A 16,128-nucleotide genomic window follows, 5' to 3' on the forward strand; every position below is an offset into this window, starting at 1 on the left:
GGAAAACTGCTGTCATGTTTTAACTTTATTTAACCTGTGAGGCACAGCTATCATTACCAACAGAAAATGGAAGTATTGATTTTAATTTGTCTACAGAAGATTTTGAAATGAGATTTCTCAGATTTCTCCTGAACTGAAAGTCTTTTCTGTTTTTCTCTCTCACTCCTGGAATAAGACCTTCAGATTTAAGTAGTGACTATTCAAGAGAAATGCCACAAGAAAGATCATGTCATTGACTCTTATTTCTGCTGTTGAATGGGATCTGATGACAGTGCTTTGATATATATTTATATATTAATTATTAATAAAAAATAGTTTTTTAATTATTCTTGATTTTACAGCAAAAACGATGAGGTTTTTTTTAACCAACACCTAAATTTTACATACTGCTTATCTTCGGTGTAATTTGTATGCATATGTGGTGGCAGAGTTTGAAACGGAAAACATTAACTTTACATGATCATTGTCAATTTTTGGTTGCTTAAGTGTCTTTTGTGAAGTTTTTTTCCTCTTTTTTTTTTTTTTTTTTTTTTGGGAGAGAGGGTGGGAAGATCTTTCCATTACGGGTTTTCCAAAATATCAGAAATTTAGCTGAAATTTATTGAAAATGTGAGGTGATATAGTGAAGAGGTTTGTTAATCTATCAAGAGTCTTTCCTCCATTCCCTGTAGCCTAGAAGGCTACAGTAAGATGTTATTTTTATGATTTTCGTCTCCCAGACTAGGAGGGTTCTTTGTAATATTTTAGCACTTCTCGCTCTCCATTTAGAATGTGACAGATCAGAACAGAACAAGGATGAACAAACACTGATGGTAAGGGAACAGAGGAGATGTTGTTTCCTGGAAATCATTCAAACCCCCAAAAAGAGGTCAGGTTCAGGGTGCCCATATCCTTAATTAAAAATCTCGTCAATCCATCCCAATGTCTTTCTCATTCACATTAGAGTGCCAAACTATGTCAGACCAGATTCTTCTCTTTTTTCTTTTTTTTTTTTTTTTTTTTACAGCTACATAATTGAAAGTTGAATCTACTGCTGTGTGAATATTAATGTGCCATTCCAGCAGTTATTCATAGTCCCTAAGTTCTGATCTTCTAAAGGGGTGTTCAGTTGAAGAGTGAAAAAATAAGACTTTATTTGAGTTCATCTGATGAACACAGAAGGCTTTTAATTTTACAGAAAAGAATGGAAAAAAAAAAAAAGAAAAAAAAGTGGTCTGTCCATTCCTCAAAGTGGTGATATAGAGCTAAGCTCTCTGGGGTTGCTGACTGGATTCATTGTATGTCACACAGATCAAAAGTAAGTGTAGGCAGGTAAAAAGTCTTGATACCCAGCTGGGTAGGATGGTTTGAGAGCATCACAGACGCTGACTGTGCGACAGCACAATGCTTCTGCTTGCCAAGTTAATTAAGTTAGGATTGAATGCCCGTGGATAGGAGATAATAATATCAGCCACAAAAAAGGGATATGTGATATTATAGATTAGGCTTATAAGAATGGCTATGTCTCTCTGACAGGGAGACAAAAATGTGCTGCTGCTAAACTCCTAGAGATGGGACTCCTGCCATATTCAGGAACATGCTTTAGTTTGTATTTTTTTTCCCCTCCATTTATTATTTCTGTTTCCCATTTAATAAAACCCCACGCCTTTGAGCTACATGCAAAGGAAACGGCAGAAAAGGTGACAAGCCCAGGAAACTGCCAGAGGTGAACTTTTCAACTCCCAGGAACATCTCAAGGAAGGCTGCAAATAGGATTACTTTTATTAGACTGCTGCCTGCTGCAGCTGCTGTTGTTAAGGGCTGTCACTCTGCCCATTGTGCACGCTGGAGTGACAGGCAGCCCAGGCCAGGGGGACCCCAGGCAGACCCCACTGACACCTTTCACTCAGGTGCAGCAGTCCTTTGAGTCAACAGCAGGGCAGAAAACAGGATTTCAGAGTGCTTTAAGAAGATGGGCAGGTTTGGGATTACCTCTTTGACAGAAACGTGGGTCATCAGTGGAGGGTCAGGGGAACTGGTGCCTACGATTTTTAGCTTTTTATATTTTTCATATCTTTGTAGCTCTGTAGATTGCTGAAGCATGGCTGTAGCTCCTAGTACTTTTCCCACCCTTTTTCCCTACATTTAGGAACAAAAAGCTAACCTTCTAACAGATTCCTAAAATATCATTTAGTCTTGCCCCAAGAAGAGAACCAGCTACAAGGGTGTTCTGTTTTCCAGCCAGAATCTGGACAGACATAAGAAAAGTGGGGCAAAGAAGCCCCTGGGCTGCTTCTAGTGGGGCAGAACTCAGGGAATTATTACCTCACCAAATAAACTTCTAATTGGATAATATATAATAGGTGTACTAATCAACAAACCTGATAAAATTTCAGAATTACAGTATCACATACAGTTTTCACCATATTGCATACCTGAAGGCTTTCAAGTATTTGGATTTTATATTATCACTCTAATATCGTCTGGGAAGATTTGTTCTATTTCCAGACACTAAAGCCACCAAGAGCTTCCTCCCCACTATGGATGTGCCTCCAAAACTGAAGCATTTCTCCACCATGCCCCCACATTACCACACTAGTGCCATAGATTTTTGATTTTTCCCATCACCTCCTAGTCCACTGCCTGAATCACAGAGGGTTCAAAAAGGTAATGTTCAGTCTTGATAAGAAATAATCAAGATTTCATGAAAGATCTCAAGTGTTTCCAACATCTGGGTCGCTAAAATACAAGCCTGGGGTGTGAAAATAGATTATTCTGAGTGAGGCACAAGGATTAAGGCAAAGTCTGCACCTCACATTTATGGAAATGAAGAAGATTAGATCAGACAAAAGAGAATGAGGAAATAGCCATCGGGAGAACTTCCTGGAAAGACCAAGAGTTGCAGCAAATGTTTTGCTGCAATAAATGTATTACATCCATAAATGTAGAACATTACATCTGCAAGTCAACCTATGCACCCAAGGGGAGAATTTTTCTCCCAAATTATCATTTTTCTCCCCGGAATCTAAATTCATAAGTTACATATATATATATCTATATATATCTATATATATCTATATATATATGTGTGTGTGTGTGTGTGTATATATATGTGCACACACATGTGCAAACACATGTATAGATATATTCTTGGGGTGGTCCTGTGCAGAACCAGGAGATGGACTTCAGAGGTCCCTTTTGAACTCAGAATATTTTATGATTCTATGACATATACATATATATTTAAGGGTTTGCACCTCCAGTTTCTCTAAACCTCTCCAGAAAGCCCAGTCCAAGCTGGTAAGGAGGTACCACACCACAGGAGGCTGGAATTCTGCTTGAGGTTCTTCTCTCACGCATTTCAGTCTCTCTAAGCCATCCTTCATTTTACAGGAGGATTTGAAAGCTGAAGTTTTGTTCCAAACAGTGCAGCAGACACCCAAAGTGCATCAACTGAATTATTTTCAGTGTATGATGCAATCTGAATTCCAGAAGCCTTGGAGGGAAGCTGGGAAGCTGCAGGCTGGACTGGCAAGAAGACCCAACAGTCAGAATTTTGTTACCCTACAAAGCCATTCATGCACCTGTGTCAGGGACAAGCAGAAGTTTAAACACTTTTTTAAAAAGGACATTCCACCTGAATATGAGGAAGAACATCTTTAGTGTGTGTGGGTGACCACACCAGGTGGAACAGAGATCAGGGAGGGTGTGGCATCTTCCTCACTGGAGATATTCCAGAACTGTCTGGACACAGTCCTGTGCTCTGGGATGACCCTGATGTATCAGGGAGGTTGGACCAGATGACCCACTGGGGTCCCTTCCAGCCTGACCCATTTTGTGTGTGCTTCTGTGTGATATACACTTTTAAATTGCTCTTCTGTTAATGTTGATTAACATTTACTACAGTGCTACAAAATTGCACTGTTTATAAAATACATCATCTGGATATATCTTTCAGGAAGCACTTGCAGCAATACATTTCTAATAATACCTTTTATTATTTCCTCTCTCAGAGCGGTTTTTAGGAGTGCACATCTCAAATCATACAAACAAAAAGCCATTAAAATGATCTTATAAAAGCTATTATGTTTCATGATCTGATTATATGTATTCTGTTTCAGGACAAGCCCACTATTTGGAAAATTATAGTCTTAGTCCAGTCACCTTCTGGAGAAAATTCCTATTTATATTCCTGACTGACATTACCTATTTCTCCAAGTGATTTTGTCCAGTTTGCATAATACAAATCATCATCTATACAGAAGAAGACCAGGTCTAAGTTCATTCCTGATTTATCTCCACCAATGCATAAAAGGGTAAAGAAAATCCATTAGAAACAAGGTTAAAAAGAGGGGAAGAGGGAAAAAAAAAAGAAAAAGAAGAGACACAGCACGAGCTGCATGGAAGATAAATGCCAAAGACCTGATTGTCATTTACATTAAGGCAGAATAAAGAAGCTGTGAATGAGAACTGAAGACAGGCTGTGCTTCTGTTTACTTCTAGCTAAAACTATGCTGGATTTTTTTAGTGGTGTGCATTCTCATTTGTTTGTGAGAATAATTTTTTACATTAACAGGAGGGGTTTTTGAGCACTAGGTGAAAGGTTCAGCACTGAATTGAATTTACATATCCTACACCTCTCCAGGATTCACTTATCTCTCTCTGAAAGTATCTGTCTATCTCTCCATCACAGGCCTTGCAATCACTGGCCATTATGTAAGGGTCAAGCTCATTTTGAGGAAGGAAAATATACTGAATTAAGATGTATAAGATATTAACCAGCTCAGGTTAATTGTGTTTTCATTTTCCCCAGAATTTACCAGTGCTGTAAAATAAATCTCTTCATATTTTTGCAGTTATTAAAAGAAAATGGGACACTGCATAATAGTGCCAGTCATTATCATCAGATCTGAAAACAAAACCAGAAGAGCAGTCCTTTCCTGTTGGAAGCAAAACCAAATGATTGCATACAACACAGTTTCTATAAACTCCCTGCTACTTCTTAATTTTCTTTTTCTGTTACCATTCACCAAGAGATCTTGTCACTCTTGCTTACAGCATGATCAGGAAGGCATCTCTGTGCCTGTTGAAACTCCTGTTCCTGTCAGTTTTCCAGCCCTTATAACATATTTTTGTAGCTGTGGTTTACAGACCATCTCACTTCCTCATGTGGAATGGTCTTTCTGTGTCAATAATTGAAAGCACAGGTGGGCAGGAGGCCAGTGGCCCCTGGGCTGTCCCAGCTGTGGTGTGACCACAGCCCCAGGGCAGTGCCTGTCCCCTGTGCTGGCTCTGCTGAGGCACCTCCAGCCCTGGGGACAGCTCTGGGCCCCTCAGGACAAGAGAGACACTGAGGGGCTGCAGAGTGTCCAGGGAAGGGAACGGAGCTGGGAAGGGTCTGGAGCACCAGGAGAGGCTGAGGGAGCTGGGAAAGGAGCTCAGCCTGGAGCAAAGGAGGCTCAGGGGGACCTTGTGGCTCTGCACAGCTGCTGACAGGAGGGGACAGCCGGGGGTCAGGCTGTGCTCCAGGGAACAGCAACAGGACAACAGGGAAATGGACCCAAGGGTCACCAGAAGAGGTTTAGATTGGATCTTAGGGAAAATTTCTTCACATGGGCTGTTAAGCATTGGCACAGGCTGTCCAGGGCACTGGTGGAATCATCATCCCTGGAAATGTCCAAAGCTGTGCAGATGTTACACTTGGGGACATGGTTGAGTGGTAGGCTTGGCAGTGCTGGGTTAAGGGTTGGACCTGATTACTTAGAGTTCTTTTTCAACCTTAATGATTCTATGAGTCAGTGAAATACAGGCTTGGAACAAAGCAGTTGTGTTTTACAAATGCTTTATTGCACACCAGGGCAACAGCACACACAGGTCTTTCCCTCAGGTGTGCCTTATCAATAAGAGGTGTGCATACAGAAGCACTGACATACCAGTGCTCTGCCTTGCTGCAGATCTGGGACCACATGCCTTTTGTGCCTGCCTGTCATTTTATTATTTTATTTTTCACCTGAGCTGCAAGCCAGAGCACTAGCTGTGTCTCAGCCAAAAAAAAAACAGCACCAGGTCCCCAGGTACTCAGCCAAGGTCACTGGGGGCACCTGGTGTCACTTCACAAGATGAAGCACCACTTTCTCCCTTGCATTATACTAACTACCATAAAATACATATTTAGTGCTATCCAAACTCGTGTAGGAAGTGCTGGGGAGGAGGCTGTACATCCCTCATTACGGTGATGGAGTGTTTACTACAGCAATCCTTTTAGCAATAATGAATTTCCTCATTCATAGGAGGGCTCCCCAGGGTAAAGGGAGTATCCAGCAATCAAGCTCCTTGAATTTCCTTTCTGCTCATTAAAATGAAACAAACAAACAAAAAATCCTGGATAAGGGAACAAAAACCCCAAACCAAACAAGGTGTCAATCTGAACACCACAAACCAGCCTCTAAGCAGGAAAAGCTGTGCAAGCACTCTGTGCTTGCCACTTTGTCGAAGATAAAACTGGAACCAATTTGGAATCAATATTAGCTCAATCATGATTGATCTTCCTTAACTTTAATCTTCCCGCTTCAATCGCCCAAGGGACTCTTTACAGTTGATACAAGAGGGGAATGGTTCTAGATCCTAAAACACCTGAATCATATTCAGACCAAGCCCAGTGATCCTCACATATTGGCAAAGGTGTCTAGAGTGAGCAGTTTTGTCATTAACTTAGCTCTGTGGTGTGACTGACAATATTAGAAAGATAAAACATCCTCACTCAGATGTTTTCTTATCCAAAAGTGATGTTCTGTGGAAATATTTTTTGTCTTCTTAGCCTGAAGTGAATGGAAAAATACATTATAAATATATATGTACAATAAATATAAATATATATACACAATATAAATACATTATAAATACTGACATATTTATACACAACCCTAACTGAACATAATTTCTCATAAAAAATAGGTGTTGTGGTTTAGCCCCATCCAGCCCCCAAGCTCTCACAGCCTTACTTGCTCCCTGCCCCACCAGTGGGATAGGGGGGAGAATGGGAAAGGTAAAAGCTGGAAACTCATGGGTTGGGATGAAGACAGTTTAATAGGGAAAGAAAAAGCTGTGCACACAAGCAAAGCAAAGCAAGGAATGAATTTACTGCTTGCCATGGGCAGGTGTTCAAACACCTCCAGGAGAGAAGGGCCTTAGCAAGTGCAGGGGCTACTCAGGAAGACAAACACTATCACTCCAAATATCACCTCCTTACATATTGATGCAAAGTGACAAGACAGCAACCCTACAAATTTTCAAGGATTTTTCATTAACAGTGTATGTGCAAGGTTTGTTAATAAGTGTTAATTTCAGCTCTAGAAAAACGCTGCAGGATTTCTGTTACCTCACCCTCTAATGTCACAGCTGTCTATATCTTAAAATATTACATTATTTCATAGTTCAAATTAGTATTCAATATAGTTTTTCATTGAGTAATTCATGTGTTTTTTATCAAGCATTTCAAAGACAGAAACAAAATCCACCTGAATGTAAAAGATCTTTTCCCCCCAAAGTTTATTTGTGGCTTTATGTCTTCCAATACAGCAACTATTGTCTTCTAATATTTAATTTTGAAGTGGCACCTTCTTGGAAAAGTGACTTTTATTTGGCTAAAAGTTTGAAACGTGAAAATTACACCTGACCTTCGGCCTTAGGTGATAGCAAGGGTGTTGGATTCTATTCCAACCCTTCCTTCCCACCCAAAGAAAAAGAAAAATCCCTGAAATATTACTCATTTTTATGGCCAGAAAGAGCATTTCTTATAACTAGGCTAAAGCTACTCAGTTGTGAAAAATGACACTGAGCATGACTGAAAGATGGATTCTCCTGGGAACAGAGAAAAGGAAAAGACAAAGAAAGAAGATTTTTTAAAAAAGTGTATAGGAACTTTCCATGTCATGTATTTCTATTCTTTCATGGCCTGAAGCTATAAAGCAATGCTTGAATTTCAACAGAGAGCAGGGGACAGACTACTTAAGCTAAATATCACTTTTAACTTCCTTTAGGGACCATCAGTTATAGTTGCCCATAAATGTTTTGTAATAGGCAGCCTCATAAATCCAGGTGACAACCTCCCACTTTCAGCAGCTCTAGGAACAGGACACACTTGGAGTGGGTTTTAAAGCACATTACCCAAGTAATTGCAACAGGGTGATTTGGACTGTTATTTCTTTTCCTCTATTTCAACACTGGTCAAAGAAAATGCATTCTTAATGGAAACAGTTTGTTTCTTCTAAGTGTTTTATAGCCACAGACAACAAAGCACTTTTGACAGCTTTTGTATATAATCCTCCCCTAAAGCTCTTTGTGCCCAAAGTCACAAACCTCAGTGCTCCAGCTCACACACCTAAACCTCATTATTATTATTATTTGCAAATCAACCTGATTTTCAGGAGGACTTCCAAGGGATTGTCAGGGGAATGGCTTCAAAGACCTCTCCAAAGTGAACAATGCGTCCAAGGCTCTTTGTGACTCCCAAGAGCTGTGTGGTGCATATCCAGCTCCTCACTCTCTGAAGTGCATATGGGTCTCCTTTCATCAGAAGTGTATAATTTTCAATTATTACAGACTCCATACTCAGTCCTCTCAGCCTTTTCTTCAATTAAGAGTCCATTTCTGACCATAATAAGTCATGGTCATTTCAACAGAAAGAAAGGAAAGAGGAATTGAAAGAAATTAGAATTTAGGCATAGGACTCAACAAGAAAGCCACAACACAGAATACTTGACTTTTGTTTCGTGTTGCTGTTTGCTGTGTTCCTCTCATGGTTATTTTGCCTTTCCTACCTCTTTCAGACAAATTTCACTTCCAAAGTGGGGTAAATATTAGGCTAGTCTTTGTCTGAGTGGCCACCCCTCCCCTTCTCTTCCCTACCCTCCCCTCCCTCCTTCCTTGCAGTATGGAGAGGCTGAGTTTAATAAAATTCAGCTGAAATTGAATGCTCTCATTAGCCTCTGCTATCAGGTTGCCACATTTTTGTCACAGTGACTGAGTGCCTTCTGCTGTTACTATAGCAATTCTGCCCTTATTTACAAAAGTTAGGCACAAATTACTTAACTTTGCTCTCTATTACTGAGTCGATTATTGATTTGAACATCCAGGTGCACAAAGGCAAGGAGAGAAAAGACTCCAGAAAATTTCTATCAAAGATTTCTGAAAAAAAAAAAAAATTCTTTCTGAAGATGAATTAAATTGGCATCTCAGTGGTGCCATTCTCAGGTGTTCCAGCACTACCAGGGCTCCTCTGGAAGGGAGGTTGTTACATAGTGCTAATGACCTTGACCAATTAAGGGTGGCCTGGGGGTGTAATTTGTGGTTGACCTACCCAGGGTGTGTATATGGGAACTGTAGTGACTCTTTCTTACTGTCAGTGTGTGTGCTGGCTGCAGCAGTTCTCAAAAATATGTATGTTGGACCTTGCCTCTTATTCTTTACCTTTTCTTTATTCTTTACTTCTTCTTTTTTATTCCCCCCCCCCCCCCCATCTAACTCACATGCTCTTTCTCCTTGTCTTTTATGTCCCTGTTTTAAAAGCCCTCTTCACTATTGGGTCCCTTCTCTATGTTTGTTTTCTCTGCTTCCCCAAGTGTGTACATATTCAACCAACAATTAAGCCTTTATTTACTCCTGAAAACTGCTGCATAGCTCACAATGTCTCACATGGCACAGTTTAATACTAAATGCAGTGATGGAAGAAACTAAAATTTAATTCTTTCAGTCATCAGCTGAATAGTCAGATGGGAGCCCTTTTCAGGGAGAAGACTTTTCATTAACTCTTGCAACCACTTTAGAAGTGACACTGATGGCTCTAAACAATTTGGGGATGCTGATCTATCAACATTATATATTTGTCGAAGAGAGAGCAAGTTATTTATTTTTAAATTACAGATTACGGTGAAGAAGTTTTCTGAAAAGTAGGGGTAAATGGAAGAAAAAATGCAAAAAACAGTGTAAACTTGATTGCCTGAAATACTGGATGGAAAAGAGTACACCTACACTTTGCCTAGACAGTGCTAATCACATAGAAACATTTTCAATAATTTGGAGGCAAAAAATGAGTATCAACCCATAATTACCTGAAGTATACATAATAACAACAGAAGATATGTATGATGAGGTGAAGGCTGGAAATTTTTTCTTTGTCTTGAAAGCAACGTCCTTCATCAAGACACATCCTAAACTTGTCCTTACTGCTCCTGAGTGTAATCATTATGTAATAAACAATCATCAAGTGGTCTCTGATTGGTATTATGTGACTCTCCTCCGCTGGAGATGAGCAGTGATCCCACTGCTGCTCTGCTGCCAGGATGTTCCCCTTCAAAGGCTTCTTCCTTGCTCTGCAGGAGCCACACACCCCAAGCTGCTCCTCTGCCCTCCTCCCTCCTCCTCCTCGTGGGTTGTGTCAGCAGCACAGGGATACTTCCTGGCTCAAACATCTCCAAATGGCCTTTTCTTCCTCCTTTTGTCATTTTCTCCCACATTCCCTTTGTTTCTCTTGTCTTCTTGGTGACAGCTTTGCCTCCAGTGAAGGATTGTCCCCAGGTCCTGATTGGAGTCGCCTGAAAATCTCCTGAGAATGTCATGGAAACATTTATAACTTTTGACTGTGAGCTACAATGTTCAGCAAAGGTCATAAGCATTCAGGACAGCAAGATCTGACGCCTGCATTTAAGTATGATTTCCATCTGTCCATAGAAATCTGAATGTACACTTATTCTGGAGATGTGAAATTTCTCTCTTTTCCTCCTCAACATTTTTTTGGTTCTAAAACCCACCAATTTTCTGTGCCTTTAGCATCAGTGGTTCAGTCAAAATTTAGTCCTTACTAAGAACAGTAACTGACATCTGCTTTTGGTTTCCATAATAACATCTGTTCATGGCTTGTGTGGAGAAAGTGCCTTCCTGCTATGCAGAGCAGAAATGCAAATTTCCCAAACCTTAATTATATTTTATTTGCATTCAGATAAATTCCATACAAGCTTATTAACTTACAAAATTTGATTTGAACCCTAATAATAACGGTGATGGTAAAATAATAATGTTAACAATTGCCAAAAGTTGACAAAATTGTTTATTAATGAGATAGGAACAAACCCTGAGATTCCACACAGGAATTAATTGTCAAAAAACAAACAAACAAATAAAAAAACCCACAAAGAAGAGAAAATGCTTTTCAGCTTAGAGAAAAAATAGCCTGAGAAAGAAATATTGTTTAATTTATCACCATGGTCTTTTGTGTCTTTCAGCATTCAGCATATTTTATTTTCCAGAGATGGACTACAAATGAAGAGACTGGAATATGAGTCTGTGATAAACAAAAGCATCAAACAGTAAATAGGGAAATGAGACAAAGAATTACAGGTGCAAAGCAATTATTACTGTGCCACAGCATTTCAACTACTAACCATTTTATTCCTGCATATTCTATCAAAGGGATCAGCACTTGGCTTGCAGAGCCACTGATGTTTTCAAGGTCTTTGCATTCATTAGAATTTAATATTGTGAGATTTCACTTTGCTTTGGTTTTTAACCTCTTTTATTCCATTCAACACATTATAGGGAGAAAAATTGGATTGAAACACTGCCTCAGAAAGTAAAATACATAGGAATATGATACATTTTATTGATCAGCTGTCTTTTTTATTTTAAAATTATTTCTTTTCAGTCTCTAGGATGTCTCAATTTTTTATATGTAAAGTTTGTGTGGAAATACCAAATTCTGAAAGGTTTAAAATACTTTCTTTATAAGTCAGCCTTAGGAAATATCATCTGAAATATAAAAAGTGACTATTTCTCCAGCTCAGACTCAAACTAAAGTTAAAAAGAGAGGAAATTGCCATCAAGAGAAACTACGAGGATCCACTTTGAATAAAGCATAGAACTGCAGTCATACACATGTCACAGGTCATGCCTGAGACTTATTGGGTACTTTGGTATGAGGATTAGCTATAACACTTGATAACTTAGAGCATAAACTTGATCTCTAACATCACAGAAGGGACTTTATACAAAGGGTGATTCACACCATCAGGAGGTAAACATCTCCAGAGACTCATCCCTCTGTCCTATTTCTCTTCATTGACAAAAATAAAAAGGAGCCTAGGGTGACCAGCTCAGATTTAGATCTTTAACCTTTAGATATCTCAAATGAGATAAGACAAATCCCATCCTTGGATTCCTGTGCTGTGAGCAGGGGTGGATCTATCACCCTAAAGGGACACAAAACCCACAAAGGAGACAGGCTAAGCAGAGCTGGGAGGGAAGGTGGATGGATGGCAGGGTGGACAGCTCTGACCATCTGCCTGGCTGCTTGTCAGAGGTCCTCAACATGAAGGTGGGGAAAAAGTGCCTCTTTTACCTTAGAGGACTCAACCCTCCCTGGGTTTGGCTTGCTCAGCCATGCCAACAGCCCAATTTGTTCAATAATTAGGTAGGTCAAAATCAATGAATTTACAAGAACCTATTATTTGCTCTCTAGCAGTGAGGTTCTGCAGCATAAAAGGCAATCTTTCACCTACAATTTCTTTTGTTTGCTTGTTTGTTTGCTTTTGGGGTTTTTTTTGTTGTTGGGTTTTATAGATTTTTTTTTTGGTTGTTTTTTGTGGCTTTGTGTTTTGAAGTTCTTTTTTGTTGTTTTTTTTTTGTTGCTGTTAGGTTTTTTTGGTTTTGTTTTATTTTGGTTTGGTTTTTTTTGTTTTTCGGGGTTTGGGTTTTTTGGGGTTTTTTTGGGGGCTTTGTTGGGTTTTTTGTTTTGTTTTTGTTTTTTGGGGGATTGTTTTTTGGTTTTGTGTTGTCTGTTTTGGTTGGTTTTGGTTTGGTTTTGTTTTGTTTTGTTTACTTTCGGGTTTTTTCTTGTTTCATTTTTGCTTGTTTGTTTGTTAACACTCTGCTGTGTGTTCAGCCAGGGAGCAAAAAAAAAAAAACCCAAAAAAACAGAGATAAGAATTAACAACATTATAGCAGAACTATAAATTTTGAAGATCTGAAGATGAGATAACACAGCATTAGACTCACTGACTATTCCTGTTCTGTATTTGAAGAGAAAGCCTCTTGAGTAATAGGCTTTCACCAAGTGTTCACCATGAGGAAAGCTTCAGCCACCATGTTTCCCTCCTTGACAGGACAGTAATCCTACAAAAAAAAAAATTCAGGTATACTCATTAGGACTGGGAATTTTGGGAGAGCAAGTCTGGCAACTGAGGCCTGAAAACCTGACTGATTTTACCATAGGTTAAATTTAAATAACACTCTGGCTACATTTTAGAAAATACAATGACTGCCAGTGTAAATTCTTTATGGCAAGTGCTGTGCCAGCTGTTTGTGATCATCTTTGTGTGTTTGAACATCAGAACAGGACACAAGAGTGGAGGAGGGAATGGCACTGATAGGTCTCTGTTCTGTTGCTGAGGGGGGTTTTTCGTCACTTTGGGGGTGTTTTTCCCCAAACAAAGCTTTTTGCTGCTCTGTGTAGTGTTTTGATGGCATTTGTAGTCTTTGTTCTGTTTGGGCTGCAGGTGTCACACTGAAAGATTGATCAGTGCGTTGTGACAGAGATGTAACCTAATGAGCAAGAGTTTTGCTTTCATGATGAGAATGTGATGCTCCTTATGTCCCCAGGGAGCACAAATGGCACTCATGTCCTCAGCTTCATGGAGCTCTGGAGGAGACACAGCAGCCAGGAGAAATTCTGATGATTGATAGTTTTATTTTTCTAATGGGTCAGCAGGTTATTTAACATTTATAACTTCTCTTATGAAGTTCCATACACACAAAGGTGTATGGAAGCATGAAGTGTCTTCAAGAGAGTTTAAGTCCTGCATGTAACCTGGAATTTGGACTTTTAGGTGGTGTTGTAGTTGCTAGAAAATGGCAATATTAACTAAAGTACAGGGATGGTATTTATGCCAATTAAACCTGGGTTTCTGTTTTCACTGAATCTGGAAATAGCTAATAAGAGGAAATAGCCTCAAGGTGTGTCAGGGGAGGTTTAATTTGGATATTAGGAAAAAAAAAATATTCATGGAAAGGATTGTGAAGCAATGGAACGGGCTGCCCAGGGTAGTGGTGGAGTCACCATCCCTGGAGGTATTTAAAAATGTGGATGTGGCACCTTGGGATGTAGTTTAGTGGTGAACACAGTGGTGCTGAATTAATGGCTGGGCTTGATGATCTTAGAGGACTTTTTCAACCTAAATGATTCTGTGATCTCTCTGCACCTTCATCTTCACTTCTCAAGCAGCTTGTTTAATCCCCAGTTCCAAAAAAAGGACTGTGGGGATGCTGTCATGCAGGATTCAGGGAAGTCTTTGTCAGAATCCTATTGAGGACATCATCTCTGTGCACAGAATTTTCTCTGCTAAACTTTCTAGGAGCCCAGCCTTCCTTTTACTTAATTTCATGCCCTTATCTTTTTAAGCACTTCACTGTTTCATCTGCTTTGCAGATTTGCATACGCTAGCTCCTTGCATACAGAGCCTCCTCAGCTCTCCTTCTAGATGGGCCAAGGCCCAAGGGGAATTAAATCTGGCCAGAAATGCCACAGATAACTAAAAGGACTTTCCAAATACATCAATAACAGAAGGAAAACAGAGGATAATGTGGGCCCATTAGTAAATTGAGAGGGGATCCTGGTAACAGAGGAGGCAGAGAACACAGAGTTACTGAATTCCCAGTGCAAGACCAGCTCTCGGGGATCTCTGGCCCAGGAGACCAGAGCAAAAGAATTTTGGAAGACCTTCCCTTGGTCAAGGAGGATTGGATCAGAGAACACCAAGGCAAAAATGACATCCATGACTCCCTTGGCCCTTGTAAGATGCATCCATGAATGCTAAGAGAGTGGGTAGACAAGCAATGAGGTGACTCATGGTCATCTTTGAGAGGTCAGAGGGATCTGGAGAGGTTCCTGAGGATTGAAAGAAGGCAAATATCACATGAGTCTTCAGAAAGGGCAAGGAGGAAGACCCAGGGAACTGCCAGCCAGTCAGCCTCACCTCAATCCCCAGAAAGGTGATTGAGCACTTCATTCTGGAGGCCATGTCTGAGCACATGAAAGACAAGGGGGTGAGCAGGAGTAGTCAATATGAGTTTTCTAAAGGTAAGTCATGCTTGACCAACTCAATTGCCTTTTACAATGAAATAACTGCCTGGATGGATGAGGGGAGAGCAGTGGATATTGTCCACCTGGACTTCAGCAAGACTTTTGACTCTGTCATAACATCCCCACAGGCAAACTCTGGAAGTGTGGGTTGGATGAGTGGACAGTGAGGTGGATTGAGGACTGGCTGAAGGGCAGATCCCACAGGGTCATAATCAGTGGCACAGGGTCTAGTTGCAGGCCTGTCACTAGTGGTGTCCCCCAGGGCTCAAAACTGGGCCCAGAATTGTTTTGATTGTTCATCAAAGGCTGGGGTGAAGGGACAGATGCTTCCTCAACAAGTTCACTGATGACACAAAGCTGGAGGAGTGGCTGATACCTCAGAGGGTTCAGAAGGACTTTGACAGGCTGGAGAGATGTGCAGAGAAGAACCTGCTGAAATTCAGCAGAGGAAATACAGGGTCCAGGATGGGAGAGGAACATCCCCAGGCACAGCACAGGCTGGGCTGAGCTGCTGGAGCAGCTCTGAGGAGAAGGAGCTGTGGGTCCTGCTGGACACCAGGCTGTCCATGAGCCAGCAGCACCTGGGGACAAGAAGGCCAGTGGGATCCTGGGTGCCAGCAGGTCAAGGAAGGAATCCTGACCCTCTGCTCAGCCCTGTGAGCACATCTGCAGTGCTGTGTCCTGCTCTGGGCTCCTCAGGACAAGAGGGACATGGAGCCCCTGGGGTGAGTCCAGAGGGCTACAGAGATGAAGAAGGGGCTGGAGCATCTCCCTGGTGAGGAAAGGCTGAGGGAGCTGGGGCTGTTCAGCCTCCAGAGGAGACAGCTGAGAGGAGACTCCATCCCTGGGTGTCCCTGTGTGCAGGGAGGGCTCTGAGCAGGGCCAGGCTCTGCTCCAGGGGCCCAGGGAGTTCCACCTGGACAGGAGGCAGAACTTCTGTCCTGTGCAGTGACCAGCCCTGAACAGATTGTCCAGAGAGGCTGTGCAGTGTCCCTCACTGGGGATATTTCAGACCCATC

This window comes from Lichenostomus cassidix, chromosome Z, assembly GCF_008360975.1.
Source record: "Lichenostomus cassidix isolate B80296 chromosome Z, HeHo_3.0, whole genome shotgun sequence".
Classification (NCBI taxonomy): Eukaryota; Metazoa; Chordata; class Aves; order Passeriformes; family Meliphagidae; genus Lichenostomus; species Lichenostomus cassidix.